The sequence below is a fragment of the Argopecten irradians genome, chromosome 1 (assembly GCF_041381155.1).
Source record: "Argopecten irradians isolate NY chromosome 1, Ai_NY, whole genome shotgun sequence".
NCBI lineage: Eukaryota > Metazoa > Mollusca > Bivalvia > Pectinida > Pectinidae > Argopecten > Argopecten irradians.
Genome location: NC_091134.1, coordinates 29,200,487 through 29,213,446, shown reverse-complemented (window position 1 = coordinate 29,213,446; position 12,960 = coordinate 29,200,487).

Below are 12,960 nucleotides of genomic sequence, written 5' to 3'. Positions count from 1 at the left end.
GCTTGTTGTTGGGACTTTTCCCACCATAATGATACAGACAGCTGTTGGAGATAACAAACACATCACCATGTACCAGCTCACTTTAGAGCTTTTCGTTGGGTTTAGTGGTGATTTCGTTGTGAATGGAAAATTGGTAGATATGTTTCTATTTCGGACAGTTGTGGTAGTCATATTGTTTGTACACAGACATCTGACAGTATAGCTACACTTCTAACCATGTAGTCCTTGTCAGTTTGGTAAACAAGGTCTACATCAGGTTATCTATTGGTGTTGTACATAATGGCTCCCCAATTGTCCGTCCCACAGACAGACGATTGGAGGTGACTGGCCTTCGGTGACATGTTGGACCCAAGGTTTGTACAATATTGATGATAGCTATATATACAGATATCTGGTCTAGTGAGGAGACTGACCTTCAGTTTGCTATTGCTAGTTGTCTGTGATTGGTTTATTGTAGTGTGCAGAGTAGATAGCTTCTATACAAGGTCAGTCTCTCTTCCTTATATTTACCTCTGTTTCCTTCTTTTCATTCTTCTTCCACTTTCTGTCTTTAAGATATTGACCAAGAAAATTTGGGTTCAGTGTATTTTCATGCAAAATCTTTTACATTCATATATTAGAAGAACATGATATACCTTGTAAGAATGCTGAAAATGCAGCCTTCATTGTCCACCAGTGGCTAGTGACTGATAGTCTGACCAGTAGTGGACGATGGAGGTGGTTGTATTCCACAGTGACATGTTGGACTCTGGACATGCATCCTTATAACACCATTATCTATGTTATTGTAAAAAAAAAAAATATTTCAATCTATTTTCTCCTCTTTTTCTTCTATATTGGTAGAAGTAATCTTGCTTTCTTTACTTCAGACCAAAAAACTTTATTTTGCACAGGATTATTTTTTCTTTTTAAAGATATCTTTTGCCCAAACTAGTCAAGCTATGATCCCCCTCCGAGGATGGAGTATGATGAAGGTATCCTGTATGGAAGCTGTATTTCCAGGACCTGAACAATCTCACATTCCAGCTGATAGTCGACCAGTATGGTACTCCTGTATACTCTCTCAAATGTCCATGGTATATAGGAAACATGTTTCATGCTCATAACAAGGAGCAAAAGTTCCAATAAGTAATTAAAGAATTTCTCTTATTAGAATCTGTACTAAGCATCATTATATCATATCAATACTTACATTAAGACATTCTGGTAAGTATGAAACCATGATTTCTATTTGAAAAAGACATTCTATGAATTCAGTTTTCTTGAAATTAGCAAAGTAAAATAAAAAAAAAGTTCCTTAACAAATATCATGCAAAGCAGTCTTATAAATAAAATTTATATACATGTATATTAAACACATACAGACCAGGTGAAGACGATTTTTTTGCGATAAGTATACAAAAATGCCTGACCATGCAACATGGCCAAGACATGGGCCAGTTTCCTCAAAAAGTCACCATTGATCAGTTTGTGGGGATTGTATGTTTTACACGCAGGTTTATGCCTAAAACAGTATTATGTATAATTTTGTTTTGCCTTTTAAATTATATTTACACACATTGTGCTTAACATATAAAGCACAGCCAGTGCTATTTATAGGTCAGCATTGACCTTTTGACTTAAATCAAATGCATCGGGATATGCTCTTATGTAGAGTAAACCCATTTTATATAAATTGCCAAATATGTGATAGTTCGGAGACAATAGCCAGCATCAAAAGCGTCTTTCATGGAGAAGTTGACAGAAAGCTCCATCTATTTTTGTAACAGACAAATGATGCTCTGGGTGTTACCAGGACAAAATGAGTGTACAACAAGCTTTAATTAGCATCTGTTGTGTCACTAAGGTTGAATTATGCATGTGGATTACGAAAAAAAGAGTATGTATGTTTTTGGCCCCATTGTTTTACCCAAATACACCAATGTTTTTAAACTAAGCATTGTATTCGAAATATTTTGTATATCTCTGATTATATTGTGATGAATTAATAGTTGACATGATAAGTTGGAAATTTGTTTTTTTTTTATAGTTTTTGTCTATGAAACAAAAGATCACAATCTTGAGCAAAAATGATATTTATCGAGAACATGTAGGCTCTTCGGATTAATGTTTAGGAGAAATATAAAATTTGATCAGGTATGCACTCTATGGTTTCTGTATGAAAATGGTGAAAATAAACAGATTTTCCACAATATCATAATTTATGCATATTTATGATAGTTACCATAGCAACTGATTCTGCAATGATAATAACCACAATGTCTATAATTTCAGGGATGTAATCGATGTATGAAATTCAACAATGTCATCACTAATTAACAGATATATTTGATGTATTTGGAGGCCAAAAAGAGCCCAAACCATACATGACTGGTAGTCCTCTTAGCAGATTTTCTAGAGCTTACTTTAGATATGTATATGTATTATTAGTGTGGTTATCATGGAAACACAATATTTTTAATTACCTTTATGCATTTACATTTTGTACATAATTATGCGCTGAATAAGTTGCTATAAGTTTGGAATGTTTACCTCCTGTGGATATCTGGTCATGTGAATGGTCATGTGATGATGTGTTGCCATAGGAATTGTATGGAGCAAGTGTCAAATCTACTTCCTTTGCATGTTGTGAAATATAGAAACTGTAATCAATTCTGTATTGTAATGATTCCTGAATATTTGTGTAGGAAAATAGCTGTGAAACTACTTAATAAAAATAATTTAAATTTGAATTTGTTTTATTTCTATGTCATCTGACCCAAAGGTCATCATATTTCGTCTGTTGTCGTTCACCATGTGCCATCTCTAAATAAATAGACCTAGGATACTGATATTGGGCTTGTAGCATGCTAAGAAGAAAGGATTGCCAGATTTGTTGAAATGAATGAACTTAACCTTCATTCATTACCACATGGGTCAAATAGGAAAATCGTCAAAAGACTTCTAGTCGATAACTTAAGAGCCACGTATTGAGACCTGATATTTTGCCTGCAGCATGGTGGGATAAAGGGCTACCAAGTTTGTTCAAATGAATGACCTTGACCTGCATCCAAGGTCACGGGGGTGAAATAGGCTAAAATCTTTAATCGACTTATTGTCAGTAACTAAGAGACCTTTATTCAAGGTCACAGCGGTCACAGATGCTGGAGTATTTAAACAACTTCTTGACAATAACCAAGGCCTTGTCCATACTGGGATAAAAGGTTACCATATTTGTTCAAATGAACGACATCGACCTTAATTCAAGGGTACATAGGGCAAATAAGGTTAAATCGCATTTCCTGTCAATAACTAAAAGTCCTAGAGATCTAGCTGATATTGGGCATGTTGCACCCTGGGATGGAAACTTGCTGCTGATATGCAGGGGTGGTCAAATCCTGGCTTTATCAAACTATCTTTAGTGGACAATTGCAACACCAGCAGCGGCAGTTTGTATTTGCTGCAAATGTTTCGGGATCAACCTCATGTGGAAAGACTTATTTTGTGTAAACCCTGCTTCAAAATTGCAACGTATTATGCGACTGTATAAATTTGTCAACCATATCAATACCGAGGTATTCCTTCGGATTTAGACCAGGATTTTCTCACCAACCCAAGTGTAAGAAATTATGATCTCGTGTCGACTGCAAGTAAGGACCCTCGCATTAACGAATCATCTACCGAGGGATTAAAGAGACAATTCAGTGAGGCTAATTCTGTTACATAACCACGAAGCAAAAAATGACATAAATGTATCCCTCTACATTCCTTATGAAACATATAACAAGAAATATTGACAAATTTCACGACATTGTTATATATTTTGATTGATACAGTTGAAATTCCAAATCGTTGATCGATATGATTACAACATGTACGCTGTACCCATATACCCGAGCGAAAGTCATGCACGTTAATCAAAATCAATACATAACACCTGAGGAGTTGATGGAATTATTTTTAGACAAATTAGGTAAACATACTACTGTAAGAGCGATTTGAATATTTCTAGACAAACATTTCTTTTACTACACTAGCAAGGGCCAAGGTTCGGTATACATGACATCCGACCGCTATGTGTCATTTCACATGACTGGTACCGCAGTTAAGCAAACTCATCCAATTTCTATTAGAAATGGTTTGTTTCCGATAAAGATGCAAATTTTAATGTACTCTTAGAGTGAATTGTCCGTTTAAGTTATCATAGAAACTTACCCGTTTTGGCCACCAATCGAAACCTTAACTGCATGTAAAAGAAAGATCCCACACATAGGAAGAAATGTCATTATTAAGCAGTATTAAAAAATATATCCTGGAAATCACGAATAAGAGATGAGGCCACCATTGACCAATAAATCTTTAACTACTCGTCAATCTAAAAACTTTCAACACCCTACAAATGTATGTGCAATAACAGATTTTCTAAGCGGTCTACAACACAAAATTAAATCAATGTTGAATTCCTTAAACTTAAACTTTGTAAACACCAGCGACCGTTTTGATACTCCGACCGTGCAGACGTATACCTAGCAGCAAGAACGATACGAAGATTTGAAAGAGATAGATTCAAAAGGTATGTTAGCCTGTTACGACTTGTTTCAAGATGTACATGCACATGATTTACATAGACACGTGGATATGAAGGTCTTAAGGTGATCAGAATAGGACTCAATAAGAACCGTTATATCTTACAAAAGATGTAGTATGATGGCCAGGAGGATATCGGCAAATAATCTAACAAGGATGAATACTGATATAAATAGAAAATTTCATTTAAAAACGTCAGCTAATTTGAGAAACCTTCACGAGAGAATTTTTTTGATTTGATCATCTGTATTCATGTATCTTACTGAAATTGCCGTACCGCATGTTGTCGTCCAAAAGTTTTATAGAAAGCGTTTGACACCATATTTATTAACCTTATCGCAACAGCACGGAGAAATTTTAGGCAATCTTTATCAATGTTAATGCCGGGAAATTCTTGACGACATCGGCAAACGTTCCAATCTATGGTATACCTGTTACATGTCGTCGAGGTCTTTAAATAGTGTAGTGTTCATTTTATTGGGCGGTTGTATGTTCTCATAGCAGGTAAGGTTGAACTTTTCGTGCTTGGATTTCCAGTGACCGTTTAGTGTGGACTTAAACTGGTTTAGGGTTTCTGATGAAATGACACTTTCAGGAAAAGAATTCCAATGGTTTACGATTCGTCGTGGAAAAACTATTTTTCCTGATAAAAAGTCTGGAACGACCTTTCACAAGCTTGTGTTGGCAGACCAAAAGCTAGTAGCCATTTTTAATGAGATTTGTTTCGGATACTTTTGATGAGGTTGGTTGCACGCCTCTGTACTTTCTCTAATGTAATTTAATCTTTTTTTTTCTTTTTTTTTAGTATTTGTTGTCCAAACGGTAGATGCATACTCCAGATGTGGTCTCACCATGGCTTTATAAATACAGGTTACAGAACGACGTCTTATTAAAGTATTTGAAGCTTCTTTTCATTACTCCTAGAATTTGGTTGGCCTTTTTAGCTGATGATTCGATATGATTTGTAAATTTCAGTTGTTGATCGATGGTAACGCCAATACCATTCTCTTTCATGACTTGTGGGATTGATGTATTATCCATCACTTAGTCTCCAGTGTTTTGCTTATTTTTTCCTAAACGCAGGTATTTACACTATTTGAAATTAAATTTCAGTTACCAGTCGTCGGACCATTTTATTAGATTGTTTTAACATTAAAATGTCACTGTATGATCGAATGTATGTTAGAAAATCTTGAATCCATTTTATTAGATTTCCTGTGATTCCGTATCCTGATATTTTTTATTGAATAATTTCTGATGAGGTACAGTGTCGAAAGCTTTTTGGGAATCTAAGTAGATGATGTCAATATCGTTTTGTTGTCTATAGTTCTTCTGTCCACTTATCTACCATTTCTATTAGTTTGGTTGTACATGAAGGTCCTTTTCGGAAGCCATGTTGATATTTGCTACAGATATTGTTAGTTTACAAGTGGATTACGATGACATCTCTCACAATATGTTCCTTGATTTTTGAGGTTACTGAAATGAGGCTTATGAACGGTAGCTTTCTGCTAAGTTCTTTGTTCCTTTCTTGTGGATTGCGGTTACGTTGACCTCTTTCCAAACTTTAGGTACTTTTGCATCATCGATTTTTTTAAAATATGATTGACAATGGCTTGGCTTAAGTGTCAGATATTAATAGTCTGGGATGGATGTTGTCAGGTCCTATGTTTTTGTTGGTTTGTCGCTTTTTGACTAGATCTTCTGTGATGTTCAGGGTAGAAAGGATATTCTCTTCTTATTTAGTTTGAACTTCAGGGATGAATGAAATGTTTTCCTTAGTAAAAACACTGGTTAAAATCTATTTAGTTCTTCTATATAGTGGTTAAATGACTCTCATTGCAGTGAAGATGTAGTGTTTTGTATTAATTTGTTTTGATCTACGCCATTATTTTTATATAATTACCTATGACAAATGGAAGGTCAGCCGTAACGAATGGTAAATGTGTTCCGACATATTACCGAAGGCACTCCTCATCTGAGTTGAGTGTTTGAACCTTATTTGGGGTAAATGATAGGTACTGATTGCAGGTCGAAGGTTTTTGTCCGAATACTCCAGTTTTTCCCCGTCCCCTAAACTTGGTACGTTTTTAAATGACCATTGCTGTTAATGGGACGTAAAACAAAATAACCAACCTCAAAATCCAATATATATGATTTAAGTCGCGAAACTGAAAGGATGGAAAGTCACGACACAAAACTTCAATCCCACCTAGCTTTAGCGGCTAATAAATCACATTTCAAGCAAGTCTTCAGAAAAAAATGAAATAATTTATAATTGGTTTGGGATTTTTTTTAACGTGTTTGTATTTTTGTGCCCTATTAACAGTCAAGGTCCACAGGGATCAGAGAGTTATTTACAGTTTATATAATTATGGACCCGCACGAGAGTTAGTTACAGTTGATATAATTATGGACCCGCCAGAGAGTTAGTTACAGTTTATATAATGATGGACTCATCAGAGAGTTAGTAACAGTTTATATAACCATAGACCCACCAGAGAGTTATTACAGTTTATAAAATTATGGACCCACCAGAGAGTTAGTTACAGTTTATATGATTATGGACCCGCCAGAGAGTTAGTTACACTTTATATAATTATGGACCCGACAGGGAGTTAGATACAGTTGATATAGTTATGGACTCACAAGAGAGTTAGTTACAGTTTATATAACCATAGACCCACAAGAGAGTTAGTTACAGTTTATATAATTATGGACCCACCAGAGAGTTAGTTACAGTTTATATAATTATGGACCCGCCAGAGAGTTAGATACAGTTGGTATGATTATGGACCCAGCAGAGAGTTAGTTACAGTTTATATAATTATGGACCCGGCAGAGAGTTAGATACAGTTGATATAATTATGGACTCACTCGAGAGTTAGTTACAGTTTATATAATTATGGACCCATCAGAGAGTTAGTTACAGTGTATATAATTATGGACCCGCCAGAGTTAGTTACAGTTTATATAATTATGGACCCACCAGAGAGTTAGTTACAGTTTATATAATTATGGACCCACCAGAGAGTTAGTTACAGTTTATATAATTATGGACCCGCCAGAGAGTTAGTTACAGTTTATATGATTATGGACCCACCAGAGAGTTAGTTACAGTTTATATAATTATGGACCCACCAGAGAGTTAGTTACAGTTTATATAATTATGGACCCGCCAGAGAGTTAGTTACAGTTTATATAATTATGGACTAACCAGAGAGTTAGTTACAGTTTATATAATTATGGACCCACTCGAGAGTTAGTTACAGTTTATATAATTATGGACCCACCAGAGAGTTAGTTACAGTTTATATAATTATGGACCCACCAGAGTGTTAGTTACAGTTTATATAATTATGGACCCACCAGAGAGTTAGTTACAGTTTATATAATTATGGACCCGCTAGAGAGTTAGTTACAGTTTATATGATTATGGACTAACCAGTGAGTTAGTAACAGTTTATATGATTATGGACGCACAAGAGAGTTAGTTACAGTTTATATAATTATGGACCCACCAGAAAGTTAGTTACAGTTTATATAATTATGGACCCACCAGAGAGTTAGTTACAGTTTATATAACCATAGACCCAGCAGAGAGTTAGTTACAGTTTATAAAATTATGGACCCACCAGAGAGTTAGTTACAGTTTATTTGATTATGGACCCGCCAGAGAGTTGGTTACAGTTTATATAGTTATGGACCCGCCAGAGAGTTAGTTACAGTTTATATAATTATGGACCCACCAGAGAGTTAGTTACAGTTGATATGATTATGGACCCACCAGAGAGTTAGTTACAGTTTATATGATTATGGACCCGTACGAGAGTTAGTTACAGTTTATATAATTATGGACCCATCGGAGAGTTAGTTACAGTTTGTATAGTTATGGACCCACCAGTGAGTTAGTTACAGTTTATATAATTATGGGCCCGCCAGAGAGACCATTTTGAGACGTTTTAGAGGTCTTAGATAAAAAATCGGTAAAAATCCTATGCTACAAAGTACTATACACGTAAAGGGTGGATAGTTCCACGACACAAAACTTCTAGCCCATCTAGCTTTAGTGGCTAAAAATGACATTTATAGCAAGTCTTCACATAAACGGTTACTACCTTTGGAAAGAGCGATAATTTTCTTTTCACAATCACCCTGCACAATTATACAAAGACTATATCAGCCCCGTTTCAACAAAAATGTCCTCAGTCGGGGCGTGGAAATTCATGATGGCATGGGGACAATGTTGACATCTCAAAGGTATCTTCAGATTCTTGCATCTCATAAAAGAGAATATGCTGTATTCTACTAAAAAGTTAAAACTTACAACAGATGTAAGTTCCTAACCAACAAATGATGTAATAATGACTATTTTTTTTTTTACTTTTTATTTGTTTGAACATGCTTACATCTGTACATTAGATTCTATTTCATTGCACATTAGATACGACTTTATGCTTAATTAATATTACGATGTAAATTTAAACCCCCGGTGTTGGCTCCTCTTGATTTATACTTCAATTTTTTTCACCGGAAATTTGTGGATGTTATTCTTACCGTATCCCCTCCAAAGCAACTTGTCAATGGTGGTGTTCAACCTAATGTTAAAAATTTCATAGAAACTGCCCAATTTTCTTTAAACTTTGCATATCGAAAGTACTACTAGTTGCCCCTTAAAATAAGGCTACATTATCCTTCTGTGATTTTAAAAAAAGGCCCAAAGAGCCTGAAATCTTAAATGTTTTCATTTTCAATAAAACTACCTTCACAGATATGTCAAAATAGGTCATCCTTTGTTAAATATTCTATATTTTTTATTCATATATTCATAAGTTATTTGAGTAGATCGTATATATCTTTATATCTCAGTCATTTCTTTTCAGATTTTTAACGGAAATTTTTATTTTAAATAATTATTTCAACAAAACAATAACATTTTGTGGGAAAATGAAAAACGAAATATTGCTCTTCGTCATCACATTTTACCTTATTAAAGGAGGTGTCCACAATTTTGTCCTACATTAAAATACTCTCAGGACATTATTAATTATCATAATGTGTAAATTAGTTTCAAAATTAAAATCCGGGAAAACAGTTTATGGGTGTTTTAAACATAGCAAGTGCCAGTAGCAACAGACATTTGTTTTGTTAATATACCTGGCTAACCATTTCCAACTTAAGATTCCAGAGTCTAATTTAGGTGAAAATTAGTATATATAGTAATAATTTTGGATGCTTAATATAATGGTAACAGTTTTGAAAATATTGGTTGCCATGGTGACAAAATGGAAACCTCTGATTGGCTGAAATTTAGATAATGTCAGATTGAAGTGAAAACTGGTACAAAGTATGAGGTATGCTAAATATCATAGCATCACTCTCAAAAAAATAAGTTACCATGGTAACAAAATGGAGGCCCCTGATTTGTTGAAATCTAGATATTGTCATAGTTAAGTGAAAATTGGTATATAGGGGCTATAAAGTACGCTGAATAACATAGGAACACTTTCGAAATGCTTGGTTTCCATGGTAACAAAATGAGCAACTCTGATTTTTTTGAAATTTAGATATTTTTGATGCTGTGAAACAGCAACATAGTTACGCTAAGCAAGCCTGAGCACATCAAAACAACAATAGGAATCCGCGATGAAAATTAAATGCTGTTTTGTTACTTTCACACCCTAATTGAAGGTATAAAATAATAAAACACACATGTATAATAATTGTCACAACGATAATCGATGTGTACAATTACGCAATCAGTGATGTTTTCCGATGTTTACTTATAACTATTTCGTTTTGATCTTGGTTCAGATCTTGTGTATTCCCGGAAATCATACACAAAGCCTTCTTAATTCATTCATCCGCAGTAGATTTTCTTAGTTTATTTATCTAATTGAATGGTACGAAATTGATGCTATAAAATGATGAGTGATTATGTTTGTTTTAATGATTTATATATCAAAAAAAGGTTTAAATGTGTTTGCAAAAGTCTTTTATTTGGTTGACGTTGCGAACTATATCTGTTTAAATTAATACGCTCTCTTCCATCTAGAGATGTTAAATCTCGAGTTGCCTCACTTAAAACGTCATTGCTATTAGGCCTTTCATTGCAGGAATTAATTATTTATAGCTACCTTTTAATTATTTATTTAAGATCAATTCAAACAAATACATATAGAAATTATACATGTGGTGTCAAATTTCTAGTCAGCATTAATTCCATTTTTTTTCCTGAGAACATACCAGAGTAAACCGAACCCTATCTGATGAAAGACGTGAAAGCTCGAGTTGCCTCCCGTTATACGTCATTACTATATTACCGTAGTGAAAGTGCACTGCACATAACACTTGCTGTTAAACAAAGATGCACAACATATTTGCAACAATGTTCCATAACATGAAAGGATTGTTGTAAAAGGTAACTAAATTATGACTTTTGATTTGACAAAAGTATCTAGCCATGATTTATAAGTCAAAAGTTGGCAAAGCAAAGTGATACACATGCAAGCAGCCATGTTTGTATTTCTAACAAGGAAATCGCAATATTTCTGTTGTTATGAAATGGATATTAATTAACTCATTTTCTTTTCTTTTAAAGATACATATAAAAAGCACATATAAAGTATTTATGTACCTAGACCATAACACTGCAAAATTGAAAAAAAAAAAAAAAAAAAAAAAAATCGGAGCGTGGGCAGATTTTGCAAGCTCACCTTTTTACGACTTAGCTTTTATTGTGTAATACAATGAGGCAGTACTATTATAAAATCAAAATAAATACTGAAAATCAGGATTCCCGTCTCTGTATTTCTGGACACTTTTAGTATTGTATAATATTATTTCAGGATATAATTTAATTCGTGCTTTAACATAACCAATCGCAAAGAAAAATACATGTATGTTGATAAAACAAGTATTATATACATTTACAATATCTAATAACAGTGAGGATAAATACAATGACATTTTCAAAATAGGCAATACATTACATGTCATACGACTGTATTTTTCTACTCATCAGACACCCTCTCTCTGGTTCATTTCACACCATTAATCCCTCTCTCCAGCTCACTTACTCATTTCAGTCTATCATATGTCAAGCTCACTCGTCAGTTCATCGTCGTCTAGTCACTCATATTACAACAAAAATGGGACTCCCAAGAAAACAATTGCTGATATGTGTATTTTTTGTGAAGTCAACTAGCCACAGATATTAGGGACCCCCGATCCACCCGCCAACGAAGGAAGCACACAGACGTAGATGTAAGTGTAGTAAGACCGTCGTGTTAATTCCGTAGATGATGGGGGACTACTTCATAAGGGCCATGTCTGGTCAAAGTGTAAACGAAATTCATGGGACGCGAGAGCACTGAGACTGGGTGATCAGTATGGTATTTGGTTCATTTTTGAATCTTGGTATAAGCCCACGCAACATGTCATGAATGTAATCAAATCTAAAATTTAGCAGACAAACGAAAGTGAGTGGTTTTGGCAATTGTGGAAGATCGTGAGAATCCTAACGGGAACAAGTCAAGAACATATAGAAAGTTTAAGGACGACCTAAGACCAGCTCATTCTATATGAAAACATACATGCCTGGAGCTTACCACAGTGCTCTGACCAAGCTGCGATGAGGAAGTGCGCCTCTAAAGATAGAGTCTGGTCGATATAGCAGGCCTCCGATTAATCTAAATGAAAAAGCGAAGTACATTTTCTTTGTGTCTGTCACACATATAGTGACTTGCGAATGAATCGGTTTCTTTCTATGGTAGCTGTGATAATATTTAAAACTGTGATAGTGATGCCAAATTTAATTTATTAACTGAAAATCCCGATATTCAGTATTATTAAGCCAAGACAGTGTTTTTTATGTTACGCAGAAGAAGATTGTTAATTAACTTATTTTAGAGCAATACGAGACATTTAAGCTGATCTCAGCTCTTTATATAGCATACTGTGTATTGTATTTATTGAATCTCGATTATGGCAAGCAAACATGACATTTAAATTTAAATGCATATATATAAGATATTCTGATTACGATAAAAGATATTTCATATAGTATATAAGATATATCATTTAATTTATCTATATTAGATGTCTTATATATTATATAAGATATCTTATATATAATATTCAAGATATATTACATAATTTAAATCTCGTTGCTATATAAGATATCATATATAGGAACGAGATTTCAACAAAGCCCTAAAATGAAGTCTCCCTACCCGAAATATATCTCATGAGTCTACAGAGAGACATGTACAGTATACTTCTAGACTCTTGTTGGCTTCGCATGCTACGCCAGTATCAAGCGTTTGATTGAACAAGAAAAAAGTATGCATGTAGATTGGCCGCCATTATATTTATTGCCGATATGACCGAACC